The sequence below is a fragment of the Dromaius novaehollandiae genome, chromosome 10, assembly GCF_036370855.1.
Source record: "Dromaius novaehollandiae isolate bDroNov1 chromosome 10, bDroNov1.hap1, whole genome shotgun sequence".
In the NCBI taxonomy this organism is placed as follows: domain Eukaryota; kingdom Metazoa; phylum Chordata; class Aves; order Casuariiformes; family Dromaiidae; genus Dromaius; species Dromaius novaehollandiae.
The window spans coordinates 14828479-14838397 of NC_088107.1; the positions used below are offsets into that span (position 1 = coordinate 14828479).

General features: G+C 47.3%; 1 long non-coding RNA gene across 1 annotated transcript; it reads left to right on the top strand.

The window, feature by feature from the left end:
* The first annotated feature begins 962 nt into the window (after positions 1 to 962).
* LOC135329388 (uncharacterized) lies at positions 963 to 4698 on the top strand. Its single transcript, XR_010390848.1, has 3 exons — positions 963 to 1314; positions 4225 to 4293; positions 4433 to 4698. It is a non-coding gene; the product is annotated as an uncharacterized LOC135329388 (long non-coding RNA).
* Positions 4699 to 9919: the final 5221 nt, after the last annotated feature.

The following is a 9919-nucleotide window of genomic DNA, read 5'->3' on the forward strand; positions in this document are numbered from 1 at the left end:
CCCCTGCCCGGCGCTGACTCCGGGCTGGCGGCGCTCAGGGGCTGCTCCGAACGGGCAGGCGGGCAGAGGAGCTGCCGTTCCTAAAACGCGACCGCGACCCGAGGCTGGCGACCGAGCTGCGCCGTCAGGCCTGGGGACCAGAAGCTCAGTTCGGAGCATCGCTTGGGGCGCAACGAGAGGATGCGGCAATATTTGTCTGAACAAAAAGATTGAAAGCAAAGTTTTTCGCAAAATCACAGGCTTGATTTTCACGGCAATCATTCGGAAAGCCTGCACAGGAGGGCAGGCTCCTCGTAATGCAGCTTAGGTGTGTGTGAGAGGCTCAGGGGGGCTGTGCGGCGCAGGGCAGCCCGGGCGCTGGCGGCGGGCAGAGGCTCGCGGCGCCTCCGAGGAGCCCGCTAGCCAAACGCAGGAGGGGCTCTACCTTCCTCGGCTGTTTTCAAACCCCTGGCATCGGTCTCATGAGTTTATCCCAGGCCAAAGCGTGGCCCCATTGCCTGACATTTTCACTGGCGCTACATCTTTGCAATAAGTTTGGATATATTGCAGGGATCTGAAATTCCTTCCAACTTCCCGACTTTTTCATGTGGCATACTATTTTCAGTTTCGCTTAACGAATACCATATTTTCTTTTAAACCAAAGCCTGCTTTTTGCTTATGGCCAAATTCATGAAACTGCAATGAAGAAAAATGAACCTGCCGAAGGGGCTTGACCCCAAGTGCTGGAGAACAGGTCTTTCAAGGCTAACGAGAGAGTTTGCATTTGCTTTTGCTGCCGGGACTCTTTCCTGAGGGCACGCTGCATAATGCAGAGCCAGCCGCAGTACGCGGCAAGCTGGGTGCAGGGGAGGCGAGCTCCTGTCCCCCTCCCCCTCCACGCGCTTTTCACTGTAAGTGAAAATGAAACTTGTGCTTTTCAGAGGAAATGGCTGCTAAAGGTGAGAGGGTAAATCTTCCTTGCTGCGAGCATACGTTTTTGCAAGCTGAACCTCAACCATGTGGCTAGCAGCACTCAAGCTGAAATAACTGTGGAGGGCTTGGAAAGAAAAGCGGGGAAATAGAGGGCAGGAGCATCAAAAGAACATCCCCAAACTGCTCCATCTGGCTCTTCCCCCTTCATTTGGGAGCTGACCACCTGCTCCTCCCTATTCCATGTTCCACGTTAGAAAGAAGAGCGTCATTCAGAGATGGAGCACATGAAGTTGTGACCGGGCAAGGCAGCCGGTTAGCCGCCAGAGGGGATGAAGATGCGGTGAAGATGCTGCCAAGAGCGGAGAAGGCTCCTCAAGGGATGCGGAGAGGGAAGGCAGGCTGGTGGGTACCGGTTCGGACACCCCAAATCACCAGTTGGGCTGGAAGCAGAGTCCCCATCTGCCCTGGCGGGTCGACCGTGGGGGACAGGCTTCTGCCCCGCGTCGGGTCCCGTGCGAGCCCTGTGCGGAGGAGCAGGAGCCTCGCGTGCTGCTCCTGTGCTGAGGGTACATCATCTGGTGCCCAGGCTTCTCCTGCTGAAGCAAGGTGAAATGATATCTGCATGGTCCTGAAAGCAGTTTCTCTGACGTTTATTTGCGTTTGGTTTGGTGCGAAGCTCCCAGGAAATATATGAGCCTAAGTGAACAGCAACACACATTAGTGTTCATGTAGAATTGGGTATATTCCTGGAAATCGCAGGCTTAATGAATACAATTATACTAATATTAAATACGAAATAGGACGAGCAGGAGTCCAATCAAACCACACCTCCTGGCAGCGGGCTGTCTGCAGAGCACAGGCAGGATTGAGCGTATTCACACAGCGCATACATTGAGAGCAATATAGCACAGATGTATATCCTTGAAAACTACGACCGTTCAGCTTTAAATGAAGGCAGTTGTTAAATGACAGTAATTCAGACTTTGCAAAGGAGTCTGCACTTTCTCCTTGCTCCTGCTCCCCCATCTGTCCCTCCCAACTGAATCCCGAGTAAACACCCGGCGTGGGTTTGGTGCGGGTACCTACGCGTAAGTCTCGGCGAAGCCCTTTCCCGGCGGCTGCAGGGCAGGACGGGCAGGGGGCCGCCGGGAAGTGGCCGCTTTGCAGCCCGGCAGCCTCCGTGCCGCGAGACGGCGTGGGGACGGGGTCACCTCTGTCCGGGAAGGACCACTTCGAAATCCTCTTGAGCATGATACCGTGTCCCACGTTTAGGAAGCTCTTCTCATGCTTGTTCTGCAAAGCTGCTCTTTGAGCATGTTTGGTTTCTGAGGTATATCGCAAGTTCACAGCAGAAATGGGAGAAAGTAGAGCATTTTTTTGGAGGTTAGATGTCCCGTTATCCGAGGAAGTTAAGGTGCTGTGTGGGCCCCGTCTCAGCTGGCACTGACACCACTGTGCCTGAGTGCCTTCAACCCGGCTTTGATTTGGCAGCCGCTGACAGGGGGGAACCAGCCTCCAAATACGCACGTCGCCGTTCCTCCGCTTCACCGCGGAGGCAGGGACACGTCCCCGCTCTGTTAAGATTTTAACATATGCTTTTAATTCGCTGTGTGAATTTACAGTGAATTTACTCCTCAGCCGTCTCAGGTGTGATTTCAAGGATTCCTGAGAAAGGGTCTGCACAGATTTTAACTTTTCTGTGAGATGCAAAGAAAAAATCTGCCAATTTCATTTTGCTGTAGAAATACTGAAAAATTCAAATCTAACTGATCTCTTGAAGCCAAGTAATTTCTGATAAATCCAGAAACACGGCTTTATCATTTGTCCATATTAAATGCGGAGTTGTCGGTATTTGACTTTCTCAATATCAATTCTCACTTCTGTGTAACCTCCTGAATTTCACTTCTTAAAATAAATCTGTCTCCCGGATAAACCTTCCATGGAGGGGGCGAACGCGAAGCAGTGCAGACAGCGGCAAGGTGACGGCCCGTGCCCTGGGGGCCATCCCGTACGGACAGCCGCGCGGGGCAGCGCAGGCCCTGCTTGGTGGAGGTGGGACCTGGGGTTCCTGAGAAATAAGCGCTTGAGAAACATGGGTGGCTTTGGTGGAGCTTGTAGGAAAAGATTTCTTGGATAACTTGACCTACCTCTAGGGAACATTAAGACGAACCCAAATGTTTGTGGGCACATATCCTAAAGGGTCAAAAACATGATCTTTTACCACGATGAATGAACGTACTGTGGGCCTTTTCCTGACACTGCGAATTCCCTCTCTTCGTACAGAGATGTAGTCTGAATGCAAATTGTTTGCATCCAGTCCATAGCATAAAAATTGTCGGGGGAAAAGAAACCTTTTCCCCTGATAACTGACCAAAGCACCAGTCAGAAGGCGAGGGCACAGAAACACGGTACAGCCTTCCGCGCTGCCCTGCTAGCCGAGCCCAGACACAAAGACGGAGCTGAGACAGGTTTTGAGCACGCTGATACTTGTGCTCGGTGCCTGCACAGCGTGCGGGACGTGGAGACCTCGACTTGTCCCTGTGGCTTCTGGGTCCAGTGTGAGGCAGACAGCAAAGAGATGAGTGAAATGCTGATCTCAGCTGTCGATCTTTTGAACCCTTATTTTGGCAGGAGGGTTAGACGGTGGCACACACACCGCACCGTGCCCCGGCTATTCCGATGGAAACCTGGTGCTGCTGGCGGCAGCGGAGTTACTGTGACTCTGAAACCTGCGTGATTTCGCTGGGAGTTCCCACCTAGCCAAATCTCCACCTTCTTTTGCACTGCAGATTTGATCTGCCCCCATCCCTTTCTCTAAACTGAGCAAAGTTACTACGAAGGCACCATGCAGCCAGCAGCTGGAACTGAGATTCCCCCAGACTTCTTACTTTCCTCTACTATTTCTGGGCATTATACCCAATCTGTTTTTTTCAAATGCAGGCTGTTGTGGCGCTGGTTAAATCGGATGACCCATCTTACAAACGCCCTGGGTCAATGTCTCCCTTTTTGAGCTGAGGTGCCTGGCAAGCGCGCTTTGCACCCCGAGGAATCCGCCTTCCCAGAGCTACTGTCCTGCGGAGCGGCTCGAAGGGGCAGTCTGCGTGCTGGAACCGGAATAAGCAAAAATGTTTCTAACAAGTGCATACACACTGTCAAGAAAAGAGGAAAGCTGATGACAAAGCTTTCATACATGGCATTAGAAAATATATGTCGAGTTTTTTGGTTTACTCCTATAAATTGACAAAAATAAAATTCAGAATAAGAGCTATAGTGAGATCTCTAGAAATTCACATTTTTTTCCTTTTTCTGCAGCAAAGGCAGAAGAAGAGGCAGTCCAGGAAAAGCGGACTCTAAGAAGACCATTTATGTCCACAGCCTAAGGTTATACATTATTTATAATTTGCAAAAAGCCCATATACTTGGTTGCCGCTAGAATCTGTCTGTCTGTAGATGAAGATTAGACAGTAGCATCATCTATGGCTTTATAAACTAACTTATGGTCTTCCTTGTGTTTTAATAGCTGCAACTGATGTATAACTGAATGGATCAAAAACGTCTTCATTTTCTGCCCTGCAAATCACCAGCACAGAGAAATGAAGCAGAATACCACTGCGTGGTAGTCATAGAAACAGCGGTTATCAATGTAAAGATCTGAAAGAAAGTGTGAAAGTTTCTGTTAAATTATATGCCATTCTTCACTTTAAGAATATTTGATCATAAAACATTGTTTTTCCAAAACAAGAGCATAAAGCTCCATGCTACTCCTCTGGACCTGTCTGTGTTGACTGTAACAGAAAACATAATCCCCGAGGGAAGAGCGAATTTGTTCAGAAGGGGTTCGGGGAGCGGAGCGCAGGGCTGGAGCAGGCGATGGGCGAGATAAGGCTCTCGCCAGGAGAAGGTCTAGACGGGGCCGCGGGGAAAATTACATTAATCCACGTCCCACTCACAGACCCTGCTGGCCTTCAAAAGGTACGCTCGAGCTGAGGAGACGAAAATATTCCTGGCATTGGATCTGTTAAGAGGCTCTTCATGAAATGTCGCTGAGCTGATTTAGAGAAAATGGATCCACTTCCTTTCATCTGCGTGGAGGGCTTTGCTGTTGTTGTGGAGTCAACGGGGTTTGCGAGCTTGCTAATGGCAGGAAGAAAGGTCCTAAAGTGGCAGAAGCATTCAGGGAAACGCGCGAGGCGGCTACGCTTGCAGCCCCCGTACCAGGCCTCAGGTTCAATTTCCACGATGGAAGTCGTTCCAAAAGGCCGGCAAGCGAACACGCACAGAAAGAGCAGGACACTCCACCAGCTGCTTTCCTCCGTGTCACACACCTTTTCCATCACGAAACAAAAATGACCACTATTAGGAGCCCCACCTCTGCAGAGCAGCTCCGTTGCCTTCCCCTCGGCAGAGCTTTTACGCGTGACGCCCAGGTCAAGCTCTGTTTTGGTGTTTCTAACCACAGCTCCTGTACAAACCCAAAGTACAACTATCGGCAAGTGGTTCTTTTTAAATGGTCAAATCTTTAGAGTCGATCGAAAAGGAAAAATCTTTAGAGCTTACTTATTGCTTTACAAGGTGTTGCTGGCAATAGGTATTTTAATATAAAGTAGTAAAAGAGGAGGTGTGAGGCCCCTTGCAGTACGGTCTGCAGATGGCCTCTGAGCTGCTCCTGCTCGTGTGGGTTGGGGTGGGGGCCGGTCCCCGCGGCAGCCCCGGCTTTGCCCCCGCTCCGGGCCGGCGCTGAGGGCAGCTCGCCAGCCGAGGCGGCACGCTGGGGCGAGCGGTGGCCGCGCTACGACACGCACTGTCCTCTCCAGTTACAGCCGCTGGCGGACTTTCCTCCTCGGCCAAGTAGGCCGACGGCTTCCGAGATTGGCTTTGAGTTTGAGGTTTGAGCAAATCAATGAACTGCAAGGAAAATCGCAAAATAACCAACAAAAGAAGTGGTTTCTGAATGCTACCTGAAAATCCACATAGGTTTAAAAGGAAAATCAGTAACAGAAGGGACACCAGGAGGAAAAAAGGAAAGAGGTTCCTCCCATGGCGCACGGATCTGTGCATGACCACGAAAGGCTGCAGTACCGAATGGTTCTTTGCCACGTACTCATATATATCTATTTCAAACCAAAAGGAAGAAAAGAAAGACTTGTTGAGATTCACCTTTAGCTTATTAGAAATACTGAATAATTTATAACAAAACCAAGAAGAACTACAGTTTTTAGAGCTAGTTTGCTCATCCTTTTCCTGGCCCTGGAAGAAAAGGGAGGCCTGAGCAGTTCCCAGCTTAGCTAAGGTAGGTATGGGAATATGCAGATGCCATTTCAGCTAGTTTTCATCATTAGTCTTTCAGCCTAATTACATTTAACTCACACTTGACAAACTCCACCCCATGGAGGGATAAGAAGGGGATGGGAGGGCACAGAAGAAAAGAAACCTAGGGGTGACTTGAATAGCTTTAGTACCAACATCAATAAACAAATGTTTATTACTAATGAAAACAGCTCCTCGTTCGTATGCAATGCTCTGAAAGTAGAGTACTGTACACGCATTAACTAATCAGTGATGAAATTAATGATTCAAGATCCCGAATCGGCAGCGGACTCGAGGCAAGCGCTGCCGTGGAGCCGAGCTGCGGGGAGCTGTGCCCCACGGCCCCGGCATGGGGCAACCGCAGAGCAAGCTGGGAGCAAAACCAAAGCTGCTTCTCCCTGCTAAGGCGCATCTCACACCAACGGGCAGCTTGGCAACGTCTGTCGGCTGCCACTGACAGTCAGCAACGACCTGATAACATTTGGGTGATGATTTTATGAGACAAAACAGGCTCTGAGCATTACCTCCTGTGGTTTTCCGAGGGGTAAAAGCAGTAAGCAGTAAAAGCATACACAAAACAACTTTTATCTTAATGACGCTAAATACATGAGACATATCTGCTTAATAAGATAAGGTCTCATCTATTTGCAAAGCAACTTAACAGTATGGAAAGTGCCCTGTAGTTCCTATAGACCCTAGTTCCTAGAGTGCCCTGTCGCTTTGCCAGCCAGCACTACAGGTTCAGCTCTCACAAAGCAAGCAGAGAGATGAGCAAATATTAGATGCTCAGCCACCCAAGTGCCCAGCGTGCTGCGGGCAATGGCACTAGCCGGGCCCGTGGACGCACTTGTCCTTCCCGGGCAGCGACACTGCCGGCGCCGTGCCCCGGCGCTACCCCAGCGCGGGAGGCAGCATCCCACGCAGAGCCGCTTAACCTGCTGCGCTGGGCAGAGATTTCACAACAGGTTTTCAAGGATCCTGGCTACCTCTAGCCTGATAAATGATGTTTTGCCTGCGTTTAACCTTGGGTCTGGCAGTTTTCAATGCAGGTGTTGCGTTAGCCGCTGTGGGCGAGGGCTGAGCCGCGCAGAGCTGGCGAGCGGTGGCGGGTGAGCTCGGCTCTCCGCGGGCACGAGCAGGGAAGGATGCAGGGCACCGCGCCGCTGTGCGCTCGGGCTGTGTGCCGGGGACGTCGAGGCTATGTTTAGACTGTGTTTAATTCCAAAATACTTGCTTTTGAGTTCAGATTAAAAAGAAGGGTCATCAGTTTTATATGGCTGATTGATACACAACTATCAGAATTTGAGACAGGTAAGAGTAAAGACTTCTTATAATACTTATGAAGGCTACTGTCTTACATAAGCTAATACTGGGCACCTTGAAAATTAATGCTTCTTCTGGTAGTATCATTTTAAAGAATATTTTCATGTAATTTGAGATGGATAAACCTGGCTTGCATGGAAATGGAGACACTTCGGGTTTATGATGGGTTTGCTTTGCACTTCCACAGACCTTGGCTAGTCTAGGGTGATTTTTTCTGTGTATGCCAAAATGAAGTTATATATGTCAAAAAATATTTTGACTTTTAGAATCTGAGGTCCAAATTCATTATTGATGTAACTGCCTTAGAGGTAACCAGTAATCTGACCCAGATTCTGGACTTTAGACAAATTTTATCTCCCCCAAGGATTATGTAGAATTTACTTATCCAGAGGAGAACCCAGTCACCTTTCTCTCCCCATTTTCTAAGTGGACTTTGCAGCCACATGTAGTAGCGGATACCTCGTCTGGGAGTTATCTCAGCTTGATGTATAATAAATGGACCTAGCAGAGCTGGGTGCTGGGAAGCAATTGTGCTGCCTTGTTTCTGTGTGTACGGGCATAGGAGGCGAACAGGCTGATTGTCACAGAGATTTGTAGATAACCAAAGCTTGAAACTATATGGTTTATATTTTACTGATGCAAGTTCCTGCTTTTCATTGATCTTCATTCACTAAATCTGGACATTTGGCTACTGGAAGCAGCTGAGTAGTTTTTAATTACATCTTTCATCTCTCTCCAGTATCTATAAACTACTTTGTTTTGTTTTAAATCAGTGGTGGAACTAAAGCGAGATCCCTATTTTAAACATCCCAAATATATGGAGTATTCAAAATCCAGGGCTGAACTTGGATTTGAGTTTGCATCTTGGGCTCTCCTTTACATTTTATAAGGAAGCAATTGATCCGTGTAAAGTGCTTATACCTCATACAGAGAATGGCAGTGTGTAGTGCCTCAATATTTTATATGAACAATTCCTGTTTTTAATGTTTTATTAATGTTAGTCCGAGACATCGTGTGTTACTGTTTAATTGCTTAGCTGCAGTTGCTCTTGCACTGAGCAGCCTTGAAAAAGAGGTGAAATATGGGTGGTTATTGTCCGAAATATAGAGTGCGTTTCAAAACTGAACCTTTTCAGTTTAGTTTCATGTCTTAGAATTTAAATCAACAGTAGGGCCATTAGATGTCATTCATCTGTGAGATGAAGACCATATTCCTGCTATTGATTCCATTGTGGAGAACATCCGTGGGATTTAGCCAAGACTGACTGATGCTGTGCAGGGTCCCAGGCAGACTCATGTTATCTTTCCATATTCTTTTCTTTATAGGAGGGAAGAGAACTAAAGTATCTTCATTTAACTGCTAAGGAGAAACATGTCTCACACGTTTGAGAGTTTTAAACCTTCTTGCATGTGCGTATTTCCACTGACATGAGATGAAAACAGCTCATCTCCGTTGTGTTTGTCTGAAAAGGCGTTTCTTTTATTCCCAGATATCTTCTGTATATTGTTCTATTTTTGACTTATTAACTTTCCTGTTTAAACCATTGCAAAATATCAGTTGAGCAAAACTGCATTTTGCAGATCCATCACCGAAGTGTTAACATATTGTGGTTGCAAAAAGCACAAAAGGACAGTCTAGAGGAAGGGAAAGAACTTTCATTAAGGGATTAATTAGACAGTATCAGGCAATAAAAAAGACTCCAAAAGGCTTGCTCTTTAGAGGTTTCCACAACTGTGCTCTTTACAAATGAGTTTAATCACCAAAAGGAAGAACCAACAAGCAGATGAGGAAGTGGTCAATAAGAAACAATAACTGACCGCTGCATTACTGGGGTATCTCGTGCACATCAGGCCCAATATCCGGATCACTAAAGTAATGCAGTAATGAGTCCTGACCCGTGTTTGTATCGCTGCGGTGAGTTCCTGATATCTTGTTCTATTCTGGGAAAAAAAGTTCTGCTTAAATTTTCCCTGTCATCTAGGGGCTGCTATCATACATACAGGATGTTTATTTTGGAGGTCAAATAAATCAATAAAAAATCCAAAAAACCCACGAGATATGGTAAAAGAATAGTCTAATATTATTAAAAGAATCAGAACAATTGTTTCCCTGCTTTGTTCCTCTGTGCTTGTTTGTCAAAAGATTTAGTAAAATAAACAATAGGAGAAAAGGAAATGAATATGTAAAGTATCTCAGTCTCTTCCCACGTGTAATAAAATGAACAGAAATGTTCTCACTTCTACTAACTCTACCACATCAAATTAATAATGGAAAACATCACATCAAAGCACTCTTTGTGCTCAATAGCCTGTGGCACATTTGGACTCATCAATAGATGTTCAACAATATTACAACTTGCTTAAATCTTGGTAAAGTA